Here is a 22,016-nt window from a genome sequence, read left to right on the forward strand (position 1 = left end):
AAAAAAAAAAAAAAAAAATCAGCTGCGCATGGCAGCGGGCGCTTGTAACCCCAGCTACTCGGGAGGCTGAGGCATGAGAATCGCTTGAGAGGCTGCAGTGAGCTGAGATCATGCCACTGCACTCCAGCCTGCGCAACAAAGTAAGACTCTACCAAAAAAAGGAAGAAAAAAGGAACCATAAAGTATATTGCCTGTTGTGTCTAGCTTCTTTCACTTAGCATATTTTCAAGGTACACCTATATTATACATGTTTTCATTTTTATTGTATATGTTTTCAAGGTATTTCTATACTGTACCATGTATTATTAGTTGCTTTTTACGGCTGAATCATATTCCACTATATGAATATACCACATTGTCCACTGATGCACAAAAGTTGATGGACATTTGGGTCGTTTCTACCTTTTGGTTATCATAAATAATGCTGTTATGAACGATTATGTACAAGTTTTTGTTTGAACACCTGTTTTCTTTTGGTATATAGCTAGGAATGGAATTGCTAAGCCATACAACTCTGTATTTATCTAACTGAGGTGCTGAAAAATTATTTTTACACAGCATTGGCACCATGTTACATTCACATCAGCAATGTATGGAGGATTCCAGTTTTTTCACATCCTTACCAACACTTTCTTTCCTTTTAAAAAAAAAAATAGGCCGGGCACGGTGGCTCAAGCCTGTAATCCCAGCACTGTGGGAGGCCAAGGCGGGTGGATCACGAGGTCAAGAGATCAAGACCATCCTGGTCAACATGGTGAAACCCCATCTCTACTAAAAATACAAAACATTAGCTGGGCATGGTGGCGCGTGCCTGTAATCCCAGCTACTCGGGAGGCTGAGGCAGGAGAATTGCCTGAACCCAGGAGGCGGAGGTTGCGGTGAGCCGAGATCGCACCATTGCACTCCAGCCTGGGCAACAAGAGCGAAATTCTGTCTTTAAAAAAAAAAAAAAAAAAAAAAAAAAAATAGTAGTCATACTAATGGTTGTAAAGTGGTTATCTCATAGTTTTGACTTCCACTTCCCTAATGACTAACAATTTTGAGTATCTATCTGTTCATGTACTGGTTGGCCATTTGGATATTTTCTTTGGAAAAATGCCTACTCATGTCTTTGCCCACTTTTTAATGAGATTATCTTGCATTATGTGTAATGTTTTTTCATATAAGTAGATGAGAGTGATTTAAGCCTATCATACATCTCTTCCTCTCATCTCTTCAAAGCTTAAAACAAATGACAAAGCCTCTAGATGATGGAAAGAGCGACTGAGAAATTGAGAGGTCACAATCAACTGGCAACAAAAGTACACATAACTTCATTTTTGTCTTAAATTATAAATTCCAGGCTTGGATCACAGATAATAATACTAGTCATTTCTTACATACTGTTTACTATTCGGTGAGGCACTGTGCTACCTGTTTTAGCAACCTCACAACAATCTGATGAGATAGGACCTGTGATCAACCCCATTCTATAGATGAGGAAACTGTGGTACAGAACAGTTAAATAGCTGGCCTATGGTTACACAGTTAGTACTGTTATTTGTGCCCATCAAATCTCAGGTTGAATTTTGGTCCCTATTGTGGCAGTGTAGGGAGGTAGGGCTTAATGGGAGGTGCTTTCAGGTCATGGGGTGGATCCTTCATGAATAGATTAAGACCCTCCCAATGAGTGAGTGAGTTCTCACTCTTAGTTCTCACAGGAGCTGGCTGTTGAGAACCTACCACTTCTCTCACCACGTGACCTCTGCACTGTCTAGCTCCCCTAACCACAGCAGTGGCACCAAGTTACATTCACACCAACAATGTCTAAGGATTCTAGTTTCTTCACATCCATATCACACTCAGGAGTCCACAGTGAGAAGCAACCTGAGGACCTCACCAGATGCCCAATCTTGACCTTCCTAGCCATCAGAATCATGACCCAAATAAACCTTTTTTCTTTATGTATTACCCAGCCTCAGGTATTCTGTTACAGCAACATAAAGTGGGCTAAGACAATACCTGAGCAGCTTGGCTCCAGAATCCCTTTGCTTATGCTGCCTGCCTCTCAACCATGAAATAACAAGCCTTGTCCAGCTACATCACTGAGGACTTTTTAAGAAAATGCTAGTAGCTACATCGCTGATAAATCACTTGCTGTGATATTGCGCTGGCCTAGAGCCAGAACCGGAGCAAAACTATTTTATAAAATGCAAAACTGTTTTTAGATAAGTTGAAATGGCTGCCCCATTCTCCTCACAATAACTACTGTCCTTGGCCTCTGTAAATAGAACTGCTAGTTTGTTCTTCAAAACTATGTAAAGCTGCTTACCTTTTCTTATCAGTAACTGCTAAAATCTGTGATGTGTAAACAAATGTATATCTTGACTTCTGTAAACCACTGAGGTGAATCACAGAATCCCCTAGCCCTTGGAATGTCCGGAGACCCCCGCCCTTGTCTCCACCCAGGAGGTGAATCACAGAATCCCCTAGCCCTTGAAATGTCCGAAACCTTATCATCCCCATCCCCGCCCCTCACCCCCACTCCCAAGGTGGTTTTTCGGGTATAAAAAATCATGGCACCCTCCTTTTGGCACCACAGGTTGGAGAGACGTGAGTCCTCTGTGGTCGCCGGCATAATAAATGACCCTGCAATCTGGCATACTTTTGTCTTGTGATAACTTTCTACGCTCCAGTCAAATACAACATTGCAAGTTCCAATCCCCACTGTCTACAAAATCTTTTAAGCAACTCTTGGTTTTAGAATTTGCTTTTAAATTGGGTTAGGTATGTCACAAAGAAGTAAGCCCAATATCAGATGGGTGAATGTCATTTTATCATCCTGATTCAGATCTTTTCTAATGTTTTTGAACCTAACAAAACAATATTCAGGATATTGAACAGTCTATTACCAAGAGCATCTGGATTACATCTTAACTGTAATCATAAAAGGTTGTTACAGTTGCCAGCAAAGCTAGGGCCTAACAGCCCATCTAACTAAATCCTATAATTTACACAATAATTTTTAAACAATTAATGGCTTTGTAAACTAAATCTAAAAAAAAAAAAAATCTCATAAGAAGAAATCTAAAAGGTAATGTATCTCATAATACAACCAGTATGAATATCATGCTACAGTTTACATATCTCATTTCTGAGCAGTAATTACAGGCATAACTTCCTGGTATATCCAGCAACTGCTACAATTGCCTGAAGAGTTATGAATCATTAGAATTTGAAGGAACTTCAGTACATATCCAAAACAGGGCTTTACAAATAATTCCTGCTCCTCCTAGAATTGCAAGGTAGACTAATGTCTGAGATGTGTCTATGCTGATAAAAGCTCATTCATACCAAATCTTATTTTATAATGTTATAATTGTAAGGTCTTTTAGGCTGACTGACAGTGCCATGGATGCCATGGCGACCACCATGACCTGCACGGTACACCTCTGGATGTCCTCCTGGAATTAGAAAAACTGAAGTAACTGGAAGACCATGAAAAGAGGAAGAATGAAGAATGATCAACCCTTGCAGCACCTAATTAACTTGAGACATTCTTCTATTGTTCCTTATTCCCACCTCAATTGACAAGGGAATTGGACTTTGTAACCAACCTTGGTCAACCTCCTGACTCCAGACCCTACAACCTCCTCCCAGCTTGCAAGAAACCGCCCTAAACTGTAACTTCGGTAACTTTCAACTGCCTATTTCAAACCCGTAAAACCAACTCCTATCCCACTGCCCTTCGCTGACTCCATTTTCGGACTGAGCCTGCCTGCACTCGGGTGAATAAACAGCCATGTTGCTCACACAAAGTCTGTTTGGGGGAATCTCTTCATTCAGTGCGTGTGTTTTAACAGTAATACTGTTATTTATGTGGTAAATCAATAATTTTTTATTTAAGTTTAGCTACTCACTAGGCCATTTATGTTTTTCCTTTTTTTTTTTTTTTTTTTTTCTTTTTCTTGAGACTGAGTCTTACTCTGTCGCCCAGGCTGGAATGCAATGGCATGATCTCAGATAACTGCAACCTCTGCCTCCCAGGTTTCTCCTGCCTCAGCCTCCTAAGTAGCTGGGATTACAGGCACGTGCCACCATGCCTGGTTAATTTTTATATTTTTAGTGGAGATGGGGTTTCACCATGTTGATCAAGCTGGTCTTGAACTCCTGATCTCAGGTGATCCACCTGCCTCGACCTCCCAAAGTACTGCAATTACAGGCATGAGCCACCACACCCAGTCATTATTATGTTTTCATTACTACAAATGGCAGCAAATTTGAGATCCTCATCTGTAACATAAGGATCTTGCTATTTAGCTCACAAAATTGTAAAAAAGCAAATTTTAAATGGCATATGTGAAAAACCTACAGAATCCCTGAAACATGACAGGCACACAGTACTCATTCCTGTGTATATGCAGAAGCATGTGTGGCATGAGGGGCAGTGTGGGTCAAATAATACCAGAAAGCATATTCTATATGAGCCAAGTATAACTCCAACCTGTCCTTTATCTAAAGGCTATTTAACTGATGAACTCAGCAGCATAAAACCCAGTACCTAGATAATCCCAAGAAACCTTCCTGATTAGGCAAATGGGTATCATTCAAATACTTGTATGACTAAGTACTCATAAAGCACTTATGTGGTACACCAAACAATAATGTCCAAGAAAATCACTGTGCAATCATTTGAGTTGTGAGCTAAACTAGCCTTTTTTTAAAAATGGAACCCAATTTTTATTTGGTAAAACAACAAAAAAAAACTATGATTATTCAGATTTGGGTATTTGGCACAGTGTCTCAAAAATGAAGCAAGCCTGATGCTGCAAGAAAAACAACTGACAGTACTTGTTGTTAATGATAAAATTTGAGTTTGGATGAAAATTAGAATTTTGGAAAACCTGTATCTGCCATTATGAGCTAAACTGCTTCTCAACATTTACAGAATTTTCTAATAAGATGGGTGGTGATAATAAATGTGATTATGTGATATTATTTAATAAAATGTGTTAACATTTTAAGATCTATGTAACTCAGTGACCCAAGATTCTCCAAATGATCAATACATGATGTTACAAAATCAAACAGGGGTAAAGTAGCCATTCAAAGTAGAGGATAGATCAACAGATTTTATCGTAACAGGGGAAGAAAAGTTCATTTATATGACTTGAGACTCTACACTGCAACCAATCCCTAAGAAACTAGCCAGTATCAAGTTCTGGTACAGTATCACAAAATAACCACAATTTTCTGAAAACATCACTAAAAGACTCCTGTTCTTTCCAACTACATATCTGTATAAGGCCAGATTTTCTTCAACTATTTCAACCAAAGTGCTTCACAATGAACTCACTACAGGAGCAGTTATGGAATTCAGCTGTCTTTTATTCAGTCAGACATGAAAGAGATCTGCAAAAAATGTTAAAAAGGGCCACTTTTCTCACTAAATTTGTGAACAGTTTGCATAAAAATGTTATTTATGTTAACATGTAATGGGTTTATTATAGTTATTTTATTTTATTTATTTATTTATTTATTTTTTGAGACAGAGTTTCGCTCTTGTTACCCAGGCTGGAGTGCAATGGCTTGATCTCGGCTCACCGCAACCTCTGCCTCCTGGGTTCAAGCAATTCTCCTGCTTCAGCCTCCCGAGTAGCTGGGACTACAGGCGTGCACCACCATGCCCAGCTAATTTTTGTAATTTTAGTAGAGACGGGGTTTCACCATGTTGACCAGGATGGTCTCGATCTCTTGACCTCGTGATCCACCCACCTCGGCCTCCCAAAGTGCTGGGATTATAGGCGTGGACCACCGCGCCCAGCCTTATAGTTATTTTAAATATAAATTTCTTGGTTTTAATTTCTCATCTGGTGGAGTGATAGACAAAAATCCACATGAAGAAAAATTCCTTGGGGTTAGCAAGGGTTTTGATACCAAACAGCTTGAGGTCCACCACCTTAGGAGATAAAAGCACAGGGAAAGATCTTATTGTGGGGGCAGCACATAACAAAGATTATTTTGGCAACATGGGTGTGTAAAATGAAGCAGAACAGAGAAGCCAGACAAGTCACAAAGCAGCAACCATTAAGACCTAGTAAAGTGAAAAAATATATAAAGGTCTAGAATAAGACCACAGCTGTGGGGCTAGAAAGCAGTGAATTCAAACGATCTTTCAGAGGCTGAACTGACAGAATCAAGCAACTTCAGCATCAGACAGAATCCAGGCTGGGTGCAGTGGCTAACAACTCTAATCCCAGCATTTGGGAGGCTGAAGCGGGAAGACTGCTTGAGCCCAGAAGTTTGAGACCAGCCTGGGCAACATAGTGAGATTGTCATCTCCACAAAAAATTTTTTTTAAATTAGCCAGGTGTGGTGATGCACACCTGTGGTCCCAGCCACTTGGGAGGCTGAGGTAAGAGGATTGCCTGAGCCTGGGAGGTTGAGGCTACAGTTAGCCATTATCATGCCACCACACTCCAGCCTGGGTGACAAAGCAAGACCTTATCTATGTTAGGAAAAAAAAAAAAAAAAGAGTACAGGCTGCTGACTTAGTCCATGAATAGCTTACACGGCTAACTTATAACTCCCTCTTCATCTATCTAGCTTAAAGGCAGGTACTAAGTCTATACTGTATACAGACACAGTATACAAAAACACTATAGGCAGACTGAGTTCTTAAAATGTTCTCCAACACTAACTGGGTATCCTACCGTTCACTTCAATTCTGATACTACTGGTGTTAGTGCAGGTAAGACTTGGTCCCACAAGTCTTCCCCACTTCAGATGCCAGCCTCAAGTCTCGCATACCCCCAGGCTACCAGCACATCTGCCAGTCTGACTACAAATTTAGGGGTTCCTATAACTCCACTTCAAGTTCAGTAACTGACTAGAACAACTCATCGAACATGCAAAAGCTCTACACAACTCAGGAACAGATAAATGGAAGAGATTCACAACACAAAGTATGGGGGAGGGGAGGTACACAGCTTCCATGCCCTCTTCTCCTCTGTGCAGTACAGGCACCCACCTTTCTGCATAGCATGTGTTGACCAACCCAGAAGCTCTCCAAACCTCATAGTTTCAGGACTTTCATTTGCAATTTCATTACATAAGCACGATTGAGTATATCACTGACCACTTGACCAAACTCAATCTCCAGTCCCTCTCTCTTCCCTGGAGCTGGTGGTGGTGGAGGGCTGAAAGTTCCAACCCTCCAATCTAGCAGTTTGCTGATTGCTTCCTCCAGACCAGCCCCCATTCTGAGGCTGTCCAGCCCCTCATTCCGAGGAGCCACTTCATTAGCATGAACTCAGGTGAGATCCAAAAGGGCTCATCATGAATAACAAGACACTCCCACAGCCCAGGAAATTCCAAAGTTTTTGGCAGCTCTGTGCTAGGAATCAGGAACAAAATGATATAAAACTATACAACAAACTACACTGATATACAGTAAGTAATCAATAAATAACTGCTGAAACAATTAACAAAAGGATAGATAATACTATCATTCACCAAGATGGGATATACAGAGGAAGAGGTTGGTAAGAACAACGGTGGCAAGTGAGGAATGTTCTAGACATGTTGAATTTATAAGTGCCCAAAGGATCCAGTAGGTACAGTCATGAAGCCAATACTGTCAGAGTCAATGATGGACTGCATATACAATCATGGTCCCACAAGATTACACCACCATATTTTTACTGTACCTTTTCTATGTTTAGATATGTCTCAATACACAAATACTCACTACTATATTAAGTATTACTTACTACTTACAGCTGCCTACAGTATAATAAACGCTGTAGGGCTTTGTAGCCTAGAAGCAATAGGCTATACCATATCACCTAGGTGCATAGTAGGCTATACCACCTAGGTTTGTCTAAGTAGTTGACCCTTGAATAACATGAGTTTTAACTGTGTGGGTCCACTCATATTCAGATTTCCTTCTACCTTTGTCACCCCTGAGACAGCAAGACCAACCCTTCCTTCTCCTCTTCAGCCTACTCGAACTGAAGACAATGAAGATGAAGAATGTTATGATGATCCACTTCCACTTAATGAACAGTAAATATATTTTTCTCCTCCTTATAATTTTCTTAATACTATTTTCCTTTCACTAGTTTACTTTATTGTAAGAATAGAGTATTTAAGGCCGGGCGCAGTGGCTCCTGCCTGTAATCCCAACACTTTGGGAGACCAAAGTGGGCAGATCATCTGAGGTCAGGAGTTCAAAACCAGCCTGACCAACATGGAGAAACCCCATCTCTACTAAAAATACAAAATTAGCTGGGTGTGGTGGCACATGCCTGTAATCCCAACTACTTGGGAGGCTGAGGCAGGAGAATCGCTTGAACCCGGAAGGCGGAGGTTGCTGTGAGCTGAGATCATGCCATTGCACTCCAATCTGAGCAACAAGAGTGGAACTATCTCAAAAAAAAAAAAATACATAAAGTATATAGTATATATATAGCATATAAAGTATGTATTCGTTGACTATGTTATCAGTAAGGATTCTGGTCAACAATAGGTCATTAGTAGTTACATTTTTGGGGAGTCAAAAAGGTTATATATGGTTGTTTTAAGACAGAATCTGGCCAAGCGTGGTAGCTCATACTTGTAATCCCAGCACTTTGGGAGGCCAAGGCGGGCAGATCACCTGAGGTCAGGAGTTCGAGACCAGCCTGACCAACATGGAGAAACCCCATCTCTACTAAAAATACAAAAATTAGCCAGGCATGGTGACACACATCTGCAGTCCCAGCTACTTGGGAGGCTGAGGCAGGAGAATCACTTGAATCGGGGAGGTGGAGGTTGCAGTGAGCCAAGGTTGTGCCACTGCGCTCCAACCTGGGCAACAAAACAAGATTCTGTCTCAAAAAAAAAAAAACACAAACGGGCCGGGCAGGGTGGTTCATGCCTGTAATCCCAGCACTTTGGGAGGCCGAGGCGGGTGGATCACGAGGTCAAGAGATCGAGACCATCCTGGCCAACATAGCGAAACCTCATCTCTACTAAAATACAAAATTAGCTGGGCATGGCGGTGCACACCTGTAGTTCCAGTTACTCAGGAAGCTGAGGCAGGAGAATTGCTTGAAGCGGGGAGGTGGAGGTTGCAGTGGGCTGAAATCGCACCACTGCACTCCAGCCTGGTGCCTGGCAAAAAAGCGAGACTCTCAAAAAACAGAAAAGAAAAAAAAAACACAAAAGAACTTCCCGGCCGGGCACAATGGCTCACATCTGTAATTCCAGCACTTTGGGAGGCCAAAGCAGGTGGATCATGAGGTCAGGAGTTCAAGACCAGCCTGGCCAAGAGGGTGAAACCCCGTCTCTACTAAAAATACAAAAATTAGCCAGGTGTGGTGGTGGGCACCTGTAATCCCAGTTACTCAGGAGGCTAAGGCAGAGAACTGCTTGAATCCAGGAGGCAGAGGCTGCAGTGGGCCACAATCACACCACAGCACTCTAGCCTGAGCAAAAGCAACCCCGTCTCAAAAAAAAAAAAAAAAAAAAAAGAACTTTCCAATCATAGTACTTAAAATGGATTATAGTTGTGCCAAAGATACTAATGTACTCAGTTTTGGGGAATGATGACAGGCTAGTTACCAAATAAATTCGTATAAGGCCAATAGGCATTTAATAATCATTCACATTCATTGGTAATACAGAAAATAATGCAAGTTAAAATAAATAAAATTGGCTACCATGTTTTTGGAGACAGTTTTACCCAGTCCTGGTAAAAGAACAGGAAACAAGTACCTTTTACATGATAGGAGGAATCTATCTGAGGGCAGCATGCCGCAAAGGCTTTGCAAACATCTTTTGGTCCAAGAATTTTACCTGCCTTCATTAAAAAGCAAAAAGACAAAGAATCTACACCAGCAGTAAGTGACTGATTACATACGTGATAATGTAGCAAAAAAGACTGCAAATTAAGTGACAAACACAGGCTATAAAACTGTATGTACCTGAGGTTACAAACTGGCAAGGCAACATAGACTGAATTCAGCCCTCAGGTATGCTCTAATCCCCAGTGTGTTAACAAAATAAAGTGTAGCCCACATAAAAATCAGAAGATTTCATATTAAATCCACATTCTCTTAAATAACTAGAAGATGTAGCAACACCAGGACGCATCCTCCCAGAACCACAAAGATCTGGGTTGACTGGCCCTGGACTGTCCTTCTGATAGGACTACCTTCAGTGCTTATGGTCCCTAATAGGCCTTCAAGTCTTCCAGGCTGAGCAGCTTCACACCAGGCACCTGCTGGGTAATTTGAGCATGTTGACCTTCACAGGGTATTAACAGTCATTATCACTGGATGGTAAGATCTTGGTAGGTGTTAGTCTTCTTTCCTTACACACGTTTTCAAAAGTTTTCTACAAGAAACATCTATTCCTTTTGTAGCGGGAAAAACATGTTATTTTTTAAATTACCAAATCACAACTGTAATATCACTTCATCTTCCAACATCAAAACAACTGAAGATAACAGATAATGACTGTGGTTTAAAACTAATTGAACTAAGAAGTAATGTAAGGTTACAATTACTGTGGGATTTCCCTCCCTTTGTTACTAATTAAAACTCCAGATTGGACAGACAACAGCAGCTTTTTACAAAATAGGTCTTTCTCAAAGAGAACAAACAGCTTCTATAGACAAAGCATAAGCCAACTATTTTAAGGATTCATTTCCATACATTTACGACTTCTCTCATTAAGAAAAGGAGCCGGGCGCGGTGGCTCACGCCTGTAATCCCAGCACTTTGGGAGGCCGAGGCGGGTGGATCACGAGGTCAAGAGATCGAGACCATCCTGGTCAACATGGTGAAACCCCGTCTCTACTAAAAATACAAAAAATCAGCTGGGCATGGTGGCGCCTGCCTGTAATCCCAGCTACTCAGGACGCTGAGGCAGGAGAATTGCCTGAACCCAGGAGGTGGAGGTTGCGGTGAGCCGAGATCGCGCAATTGCACTCCAGCCTGCGGAACAAGAGCGAAACTCCATCTCAAAAAAAAAAAAAAAAAAGAAAAGGAAGCAGAAAAAATCTCTCCTATCAGAAATCTATATTCATAACCTCAATTAGTTTATAAAGCTAAATAATTATTTCACACTGCTATTTCATTTGATCAATAATAATAGTAATTTTATGGGGTTCTCTTTTCCTCAAAGAACTCCAGAAAATTTATACAAATTACCATTCATCTCAAACATCCCTAAGACCTCACAAAGTAAACCATATTATCCTCCTCACAAAGATAAAGTAGAAGGCTAGGCAGAAACATCAACATCCATAGACAGCTGGACGTGGCATCAATGCATTGCTCCTCTCTATCCCTCCTCCAATCCACTCCCACATGATATCCAGAGGGAGCTTTTTAAACAAAAGCACATCATGGGACTCCTCTGCTTGAAACTTACAGTAGCTTCCTACTCCCCAGATATTTTGAATCAAGTCCCAGGTGGGCCTCTCTTTCACTCACCTCTCTTGTCCCCAGCACTAGCTCAGAGCCCTCTGGCCTCCAGTCTTGAAGGGACTCAAATACTCCTTTAATTTTTATTTATTTATTTATTTTGATACGGAGTCTTGCTCTGTTGCCAGGCTGAAGTGCAGTGGCTCGATCCTGGCTCACTACAACCTCCGCCTCCCAGGTTCAAGCGATTCTCCTGCCTCAGCCTCTCAAATAGCTGGGACTAAAGGCGCACACTACCACCCCCAGCTAATTTTCATATTTTTAGTAGAGACGGGTTTTCACCATGTTGGCCAGGATGGTTTCGATCTCTTGACCTCGCGATCCCACCGCCTTGGCCTCCCAAAGTGCTGGGACTACAGGCATAAGCCACCGCACTCCTTTATTTAATAAGCCAACAAATAACCCTTGTATGTCTGCCAGACAGCAGGTGCTGCTTTACGGCTGGGGGCTAATACCCTGGACAACTCCCTGCCCTCATGGAGCTAACATCCTGGTAACTCCACTACCAAGTTTCTTCCTCCTCTAATCATTTAAATAATACTATAACAATTGTAATAACTGTATCTCAAGGGGTCTAAAAATAAGCAGTGCTACCTGTAATATAGACCTATTTTCATTTAATGACTTTGTTTAATTTTAGCTCTTTATATTAAGCACAGGAAAGACGAGAAATAAAGGCAGAGGAAACCACTATTCATTGAAATCTGCAATATACCAAGAATGGCACTCATTTTGCTGTCAATTTTTCAAGGTTTCTCTTGTTAGTAGCTATATAGCTTTTATTCATCAGTGGCCAAAATCCAATACCCCAATTCTGCAAGAATGGAGCAGCTGAGTTTCAAATAACTTCAGAAACTGAAAGATAACTTGGTTTTAAAATCTACTATCTTAAGTTCACCACAGAAATAGTTTTTATAAAACACTGGATTCACAATGGACGCTCTTATAAATAATACACTGGAATGATGTATGCGTTTACACAACATTTTGTCTGTGCTAGAAGAATAAAACTGCTCAGGAAATTTGCCTTGCGGAGAAGTAATTAGCCCTACACACACAGACAGACACAAACACACAAAACGAATGGCTCCAAGGGCATCTTGTTTCAGTGTTTCTATGGGAAGAGTCAGTGTCTTTCTAAACTAGGTTGGTTAAAGCCTGGCACGTCAGTTGACCTCTTCCACGTCCATGAACTATGTCCGTGTCTTGCAAATGCATGCCACCAGACACCAGAACGATTTGCAGACATAACGCGAGGAACACATCAAATGCTCACCAGTGCAACAGAGAAGCAAAAGCACTGTCCTCTTGTATTAGAGAGAGAATATTTAATTTTAACCACCAAGGGTGAAACTCTGACCACTTGCTATGTTGCTATGACCTTGTTCTTTTCTTTTCTTTTCTTTTCTTTTTGAGGCAGAGGTTTGCTCTACCGCCAAGGATGAAGTGCAATGGCATGATACCAGCTCACTGCAACCTCTGCCTTCCAGGTTCAAGCAGTTCTCCTGCCTCAGCCTCCTGAATAGCTGGGATTATAGGCACATACTACCATGCCCAAGTGTGAACCACCGCACCCGGCCAGACCTAGTTATTTTCACATTCAGATTTAGTTGAATCCAAAACTCTGCCACATCCCTCAGTTCAACTCCTAGCTCCACCACTCAACAAAGAGCCAAACACACTACCACATGGCTTCAGCAGCCCCCACACCACACAAAAAACAACAATAGGTTTTGGTGACCAACTGAAAACTGAGCTAGGCAGCACAGAAAAACTCAGTCCAGTAAGCTGAAGCCAAAACAATTTAACCCATATTCTCTCCGGGCAGTAAGCTAATAAAGCAAGCTAACTATTGTTAATTTTGCTAGAGAAACACTGAAAGTGCAGTGATGAATTCAAATAGATTAACTTGCTTAAAATTCACTTTCTTGTCTGGCGCAGTGGCTTACACCTATAATCCCAGCACTTTTGGAGGCCTAGGCACAAGATCAGGAGTTCAAGACCAGCCTGACCAACATGGTAAAACCTGTCTTTACCAAAAATACAAAAATTAGCCAGGCATGGTGGTGGGCACCTGTAATCCCAGCTACTCGGGAGGCCGGGGCAGGAGATTCATTTGAACCTGAGAGGCGGAGGTTCCAGCGAGCCAAGATTGCGCCACTATGCTCCAGCCTGGGTGACACAGCAAGACCCCGTCTCAAAAAAAAAACAAAAAAAAAAAAAAAAAAAAAAAAAAAAAACTACTATAGAGCCATAAAACGGAATATTATTTGGTTACTAAAATGGTTATAATTGACAATATATATAGGGAGAGACACAACAGCATGTTAAACAGAAAAAAAGCAGGTTATAACCATATGTATGGCAGGATCCCACTTTTGTTGCCAGAAGTTGTGTATGAATAGCCACATGTACCCACACAAAAGTATTTGAAGAAATATATATATGCAGGTAGCAGATTTACAGGGTTTTTTGTTTTGTTTTGTTTTGTTTTGCTTTGTTTTTGAGACAGAGTCTGGCTCTGTCACCAGGCTGGAGTGCAGTGGTGTGATCTCGGCTCACTGTAACCTCCACCTCCCAGATTCAAGCAATTCTCCTGCCTCAGCCTCCCCAGTAGCTGGGACTATAGGCATGTGCTACCGTACCCAGCTAATTTTTGTATTTTTAGTAGAGACAGGGTTTCACCACGTTGGCCAGGATGGTCTCCACCTCTTTTCTTCAGGATCTGCCCGCCTCAGCTTCTCAAAATGCTAGGATTACAGGTGTGAGCCACTGTGCCTGGCCAACTGATGGGTATTTTATAGTTTTCTACCTTTACTTTTCTGTATTTCAATTTTTCTACCACAAAACATACAATTATCTTTTTAAATACAAAGAATATTTGTTGCTTATCATACACTATATTTCAACCTAAAAGTGATCATGAGATTTAATATTTATTTTCGAAACTTAGAGTTACTCATACATATCTGGTAGCTTATTAAATACTTTTAATGTTTAGTCTAGTCGTTCAATTAAAAAATTACACAGACTGAGCATGGTAGCTCACGCCTATAATCCCAGTACTTTGGGAGGCCAAGGTGGGTGGATCATCAGGTCAGGAGTTCAAGACCAGCCTGGCCAACATGGTGACACCGTTTCTACTAAAAATACAAAAAATTAGCCAGGCATGGTGGCATGTGCCTGTAATCCCAGCTACTTGGGAGGCTGAGGCAGGAGAATCACTTGAACCCAAGAGGAAGAGGTTGCAGTAAGTCGAAATCGCTCTAGAGCACTCCCACTTGGTCAACAGAGTGAGAATCCATCTCAAAAAAAAAAGAAAATATTATACATAGTACCAAAAAGTTAGCAAAAGAAATATTTTCCTTTCTCATTTTTTTTTTTTTTTTTTTTTTTTTTTGAGATAGGGCCTTGTTCTGTCACCCAGGCTGGAGTGCAGTGGCGCAGTCACAGCTCACTGTAGCCTTGATCTCCTGGGTTCAAGTGATTCTCCCACCTCAGCCTCCAAAGTAGCTGGGACTACAGGCACACATCACCAAAGAAACTTCTTTTTTTAAGCAACAGATTTCTACTTACTACCATAAAGTACAGTAGTACAACACTTAAATGGGTTAGCTTTAGAGTTTTATGTATTTTTATACATCCTAATTCTTTATCATCACTATAACTACCATTTATTAAGTGGATGTGTCTCAGAAACTTATATAAGTAAGCACTTAGAAATATCTGAACTTTATTATTGCTATTCCTATTCTCAGCTGAGAAATGAGGCATTGAGAGGGTAGATCAAACTCACCAACTACGTGTAGTCAAACACAATATTCTCCAGAGTCTGCACTCTTAACTACATAATATCTATGGTGCCCTGTGGTGAACTCTTGAAAAGAAGAGGTAAAGGTCAAATTTTATTAACATGAAAAGTGAAATTGGAAAACATAACAACTTTCTGTATTTGTTAGAAACCAATTTTTATAGCAGTATGTTGGAATTATGGTTTATAAAACGGTATTTCGATATAAGACAATATACCAAATGTAAGTATGACATAAGATGTATCACTACACTGTGACTTAAATTTACATTTGGAGTCTCTAAGCAAATGCTTTGCTGTGAATCTTCTTTCTGGCTAATCGCCTCGAGCACACTACTCCTGGGAAAGCTCTCTCCCTTCTAAACTAACCAAACTTACAGGAGTCACTGGGGTATGCTGCTTTTGGCTCCTAATTTAAAAAAATCAGTGACTACTAAGTTACAGATTAATTTGACAAGTAAACTTTTAAAAGATTGGCCTGGCCGGGTGGAATGGCTCACACCTGTAATCCCAGCACTTTGGGGGGCCAAAGCAGGTGGATCAGGAGTTCAGTCAGGATTTCAAAGCGTGAGGTCAGGAGTTCAAGACCAGCCTGGCCAAAATGGTGAAACCCCGTCTCTACTAAACATACAAAAAAATTAGCCTGGAATGGTGGTGGGCATCTGTAATCCCAGCTACCTGGGAAGCTGAAGCAGAGAATTGCTTGAACCCGGGAGGTGGAGGTTGCAGTGAGCTGAGATCATGCCACTGCATTCCAGCCTGGGCAACAGAGTGACACTCTGCCTCAAAAAAAAAAAAAAAAAAAAAAAAAAAAAATTGGCCTTACTGCAATGTAGTTCATGTATTCACTCAACAAATATTTAATTAAGTTCCGCCAGGCACTGTTTTAGGCCCTGGTGGTACAGTGGTGAACCAAAGCCTCTGCCTTCTGAAAGGTACATGACAGGTACAATTATGCAGCTGAAGGTCATGGTTAATTGTTTTTTATTAGCAGCCTAAGGCATAAAACTTAACCTGCCACTTGAAAAACTTTCTATCAGGGCCAGGCGAGGTGGCTCACACCTGTAATCCCAGCACATTGGGAGGCCAAGGCGGGGGGAATACGAGGTCAAGAGATAGAGACCATCCTGGCCAACATGGTGAACCCTGTCTCTACTAAAAATACAAAAATTAGCTGGGCATGGTGGCGTGCGCCTGTAGTCCCAGCTACTTGGGAGGCTGAGGTAGGAGAATTGCTTGAACCTGGGAGGCAGGGGTTGCAGTGTCTGGAAAAAAAAAAAAAAAAGCTTTCTATCCACTTCAGGAGCTGGTCTCAGGAGATGCTCAGCAAGAAGGAAGCCATTGGTTTCCAACTTCCCTATGCAGGAGAAATTCCTGGAGAAGGCATTAAAAATGCCAACTCCAGGGCCCCACCTCCAGCTGTCTGATTCTGAGGTGAGGTGACAGAGACCTGTATTTATTTTTATGTTATTTATTTACTTACTTACTCTTTGGACACAGGCTCTCTGTTGTCCATGCTAGAGTGCAGTGGGACAATCCTGGCTCATTGCAGCCTCGATCTCCTGGGCTCAAGTGAACCAGAACCTCCCACTCCAGCCTCTAGAAGAGCTGGGAATATAGGCACGAGTCACTATGCCCAGCGTATTTTTTTTTTTTTTTTAATTTTTTCAGAAGCAAGGTTTCTCTATGTTGTCCAAGGTGGTCTCAAATTCCTGGGCCCAAGCTAGCCTCCTATTTCAGTCTCCCAAAGTGTTGGGATTCCAGGCTTGAGCTGCCATGCCCAAAACCTGTATTTTTAACAAGTGCCTCCATTAACGCTGATGTAAATGATCGGTGGTCCACACTTTGAGAAACCCAACCAGTAAGTGGAGCCATTCAGGAGGAAGTGATCATTCAGAAGGCAATAGCTCTATGGCAGAATAATCTGAGGTGTGTAATATAACCCCAACTCTCATGTCATTAATTCTCTACAACTCACAAATTTTAGCAAATTAAAAAGACGACTTAGAGTAGGGGAATTTGGACGAGGCACAGTGGCTCATCCCTGTAATCCCAGCTCTTTGGGAGGCCTAGTGCCTGGGTGGGAGAATCCTTTAATGCAGGCCTTTTAGACCAGCCTGAGCAATATAGAGAGACCCTGTCTCTAGAAAAAAATTTTAAAACTAGCTGGCCATGGTGGCATGCACCCATGGTCCCAGATACACCAGAAGCTGAGGCAGGAAGATCACTGGAGCCCAGGAGTTAGAGGCTGCAGTGTGCCACTATTGCGCCACTACACTCCAGCCTGAGTGACACAGCCAGACCCTGTCTTAAAAAAATAAAAAATAAAGCAAAGGAGTTTACCATCAGCTCCTCTTTAATCTCTTACAGGAGCTTTGATAGTTTGTCCTAATCTAGGTATTTGGGGAAAAGATAAACTTGAGCAGAGGTTCTACTACCAATATTAGAGATAAGCTTTAAGAAAAAGAAAATTTCTAGTCAACTGCCAAGAAAAAAAAAATGCCAGGAGAGACAAACATTTCACAGAACTAACTTGCTACCCTATTTTATGCCCTATTTCACAATGCTTAGTATCTGAGCAATCCACACGGTTCCAAAGTACATTAAAAATTTGTTCATTTCCTCTCTTACTCAGGCAGAATAATAATGGAGATTTCTGAAGGTACCATGCGCCTCAGTAATTTCAACAGATATATTCTTAGATACAGAAATAACCATTTTTTAAAAAAGATCATACTATCAGAAATGATCTTTACTGGATTACTTAAAGGTGTCTGAAGTAATTTTAACACCATCATCAAATTAGTGTCCCTCACTCCTTAATTTATATGACTTAAAAGTCCCTGGATTCTTTACAAATCCACCTGCAGAAAGGATTTTTCTTTCATACGTATGTATTTTTTAATGTTTTTACTTACAAGGAAGCTCCCACCAAAATGTTTCCAGCAAACCAGTAAAAGAAATTTTAAACAGAAACATATTTTGTTCTCAGAGATAAACTAAGAAATAATAACTATGAAGGGTGTTTAAGCTTCTGCACTCTCAGCCTTAAAGTCATCTAAAAATAAAGATATCCCAAAAAATACATTCCACCTATTCATATTTTGGGAGTTTGGAGTGGCACCATGCAAACCAGCTGGCCTGCTGGGTCCTGGCCCCAGTTCCTGCCCTCACATCCTGTCCACTACATAATCCATGAGATCTCTGTGCCTTTCTCTTCATCCGTTCCACGGGATTAGCAAAACTGCCTCCCCGCTGACAGAACTGAGAATTTCTAGCGGCATTTGTTTGTATGGGATTTGCTGTTATTATCCACCCTCTCATTGGCCCTGTTTTTATTAACTGTACGTTTTGATCAAGAGGGAACAGCAAGAGAAGAATGCCAACAGACAGGCACAAAGAAACGCATCTGGCCGGAGCCTGCATATATTTAAATTTCCAGGTTGCTGCTGCCCTCAGAATAGCTCTAATGATGGCAAAGTTCTAGAGGAAACTTTCATATTGAAGAGGCTATAAAAATCTCCATCGCCTCCAACTCCACAGAGAAGCCGCTAATCTATTTCTTCCAAAGCAAAGCCTTCTTGAGTCTGAATCACAACAAAAGATTGCCCATAGGAAATGTAATCTCCGAAGTTGTTTTCTAATCCCAAAGCAAGCAGAAGCGCAGGAAGGTGCGGCCGACTCCTCACCGGTTTCCTTTTCTTGGGAATTCTGATGGCATTCCCTCGTGCAAGCAAGCGGCCGCAATTGTGCCTCGGGTCCGCACCACAAAACCGTGTCGGTGCGTAAGAAGGGAAGAGACGCGGCGGACCCGGGGACGCGCTCACAGGGCGCGGGAGCCGCTCTCCGTTAAATGCCTTCAGGGGCGGCCCCGCGGCGCGCCCTGGGGCCGAACGGCATTGCCTGCCCTTCACTGACCCAGGATTCTGCAGGCACGCGAGTGAGGGGCCGAGGAAGGAGCCGGGGCTCCAAGCAGAGGCGGCGCCGCTCCCTCCAGCGCGGGTTCCCGGGAGGCCAGCGGGAGGCGAGGCCGGGCCGCCCCGCGCCGGTGGCCGAGGGCAGCGAGGTCAGCCCGGGAAGGAGCGGCCGCCCGGGGTCTCCGCGGGAGGAGAGAACCCGCTCGGCGACGGGGCCGCGGCGCCCATTCATCCACACGCCGGTCCCGCGGCCGCCACGCCACGGCCCGCCGCGGCCCCCGGCCTCCCGGTGCGGGTCCGCCCGCCGCCGCCCCCGAGGACGGGAAGGACGAGGCGGAGAGGCGGCCGCCGCCGTCTCCCGGGCGCGCGGCGAGGAGCGAAGGGCGGCCGGGGGGACAAGCGCCGGGCGCGACTCGAACGCCCCGGGCGGCCATCGCGCCGACCCCCGCGCCGACCCCCGCCCCCGCCGCCGCCCGCGGTCCAGGCCGCCGCCGTGCAGCCCGCTCCTCACCTCATCTCCGGGCGGGTCCGCGCTGCCGCCCCAGGGACAAATCAGTGCCGCTCACGCGCCGCGGGGAGGGACGCAGGAGCCGCAGCCCCGCAAATCATCCCCGCCCGCCTCTCCGTCAGTCCCGGAGCCCGCTCGGGGTTCTTCCTCGCGAGCCGCCGTACTACGGAGCAACCAAGCTGCGCTCCCTCCCCTGTCGCCTCCACTCCTCTCTACCTCCTTCTCTCCCTCCCTCGCTCCCTCGCTCCCGCCTATCTCCTCATCTCCCTCCCCTGCCTCCCCCGCCCCCATCCACCCGTCTCCGCCCACAAATGGGTGGGAAAACCTCCTGCCAATCGGAAGAAGAGGCTCGCACCTTCTCACCGCCCCCTACCACTGGCCCCGCCCACCGAGCCAACCCAAGGAGCGAGAGCCAAAGAAATGTAAGACAACAGAGTGACAAGCCAAATGAGCCAATCAGCAGGCGTTGAGGGGGGGGGCGAGATTAGCACTGCTCTTCCCTCGACGTAGGCGTAACCGGAGATTTCTTGTCTGATGTTGCCCTATCGTGGTTTATAGAGATTTTGTTCCAAGATTTCGGTGCATCTTTTCGTTTCCGTGCGAGACGCTAGATAGGATGCACTTAACTAACTTAATTATTGGAGGTTTTAAAGGAGAGAATAATGTGGAAAAGAAAAGAGAGGCGAAGAACAACCCAAAGCGGTTGGCAAGGGCTGTGGTTGGAATGAGGAAGGGTGTGGTTTTCAGTTAGAATTTGCATAAAACGGAACCCATCCAGGCGATTCCAACTTCGCCCATTTATTGGTAGCCCTTGAAGCGGTGCCTCGCCTCTTTCCCCGCCCCCGAGCGGAACCTGCCGGGAGATGTAGTTTCGAGACCGGTTGCCATGGCGTCCTCGACAGCCTCGCGTGTCCGACCCCGCCCTTCAGGAGTGACGAGCGACCTGACCAATGGGAGCGGGGGGCGGGCTCTCTGCGGAAGGACTTGAAGGTGGCGGTGGCGAAGGTGCAGGCCGTTGGGGCGGCTCAGAGGCAGGTGAGCCCCAGGAAACGCGTTCTGTGTCTTGAGAAACGGGACTTTAAGCGAAAGGTGGAGAGATGCCCCATGGAACCGTGCAGCCTTGGGGAGGATGGTGGTTCGCGTCGAACCCCAACCGGAGACTTGTTCGGGCCCAGGCCTAGCTTAGCTGAGGCCGCTGAGGGGCGGGTAAGACTAGATTTGAGGGACAGTTTCCTGGACCTTGACGCGTTTCGATTGTAGGTCTTATCTCAGTTTGCATCTCCCTCTACTTTTATGGAGAGGGAGGTCTGGGATTGCCCTTCCACTTAATCTCCCAGGTTGAGTCTTTCTCCACTGTTTCTTGTTTCTAGAATTTGAGTGTCTTTTTCCTCCTCTGTTACTTCTCAGACAGTTCTTTCTTCCTCATCCCTTTGCTGTATTCGGAAAGCAGTTAGTAGTTATTCGCTGGCTTTGGAGCCAGATCTGCCCTCTTCATTCCGCTAAACAGCGGAATAATCTGGAGCGAGATGTAAGCATTGCCTTGGAATAGGTCTGGGTACAAGCGCGAACATCTGCGTTTCTAAGAAGCTCCCAGGTGCGGCTGTCCACGTTATGAGCAGCAAGGTTTTACCTAAACTCTGTACAGTACAAATATAGTGCGAGCCCCTTATGTCATTTTAAGTTTTGGGGTAGCTACATTTAAAAAGTGAAAAGAAACTCGTGAAATTAATTTTAATTATATTCTTCATTTAGCCCAGTATATCCGAGACTTTGCTATTTCATTGCTTCATCAAATATTTTAAAATTGAGATTTTACGTTCTTCGTATTAAATCTTCGAAATCTGATGTGTATTTTCCACTTCCAGCACATCTCAATTCCGACTAGACACAGTTGGAGTGCTCAATAGCCACCTGTGCTAGTGGCTGCTACCGTAGCCCACTGCAGAAATTAAAAGGTGTGAAAAGTAAGGTTGCATTGACCAAACCCTTTGCAACTCTGTGAGGTGGGCTTCAGAACTACTTTAGAGATTCTCAGTAATTGAAATATGCCCAACTTACAGAAATAATAGTTAAAATAGCCAACATTTATGAAAGTATGATGTTGCCCTGAGTGCTTTGCATGTACTATTTAATCCTATGAGATAACTGCTATTATTATCTAAGATATGGGATCTCCGTCCCAGAAAGGTTAAAATTAAGTAGCCCGAAGTCATACAGCTGATAAGTAGGAGAGCCAGGCTTCAAACTTGAGGCAGTTATGACTTCTAAATCTGATCCAGCAGCCACTGCAGTGTAAAATTACTACATTTTATTACTAATTTCACTTC

At 43.5% G+C, this 22,016-nt stretch overlaps 2 protein-coding genes across 10 annotated transcripts in view; one reads left to right on the top strand and one right to left on the bottom strand.

The window, feature by feature from the left end:
• ITSN1 (intersectin 1) overlaps positions 1-19,955 on the bottom strand; it is a 242,499-nt gene extending 222,544 nt beyond the window's left edge. For all 8 annotated transcript variants that reach the window (XM_032276601.1, XM_032276600.1, XM_032276603.1 and 5 more), the window contains exon 1: positions 19,693-19,955. The gene's annotated coding sequence lies outside the window, so the exon portion shown is untranslated. The remainder of the gene's footprint in view (positions 1-19,692) is intronic.
• Positions 19,956-20,625: 670 nt separating this feature from the next.
• CRYZL1 (crystallin zeta like 1) overlaps positions 20,626-22,016 on the top strand; it is a 51,791-nt gene continuing 50,400 nt past the window's right edge. For both annotated transcript variants that reach the window (XM_032276615.1, XM_032276616.1), the window contains exon 1: positions 20,626-20,724. The gene's annotated coding sequence lies outside the window, so the exon portion shown is untranslated. The remainder of the gene's footprint in view (positions 20,725-22,016) is intronic.

The sequence above is a fragment of the Sapajus apella genome, unplaced genomic scaffold (assembly GCF_009761245.1).
Source record: "Sapajus apella isolate SASKATOON/1434 unplaced genomic scaffold, GSC_monkey_1.0 scaffold8, whole genome shotgun sequence".
Lineage (NCBI taxonomy): Eukaryota > Metazoa > Chordata > Mammalia > Primates > Cebidae > Sapajus > Sapajus apella.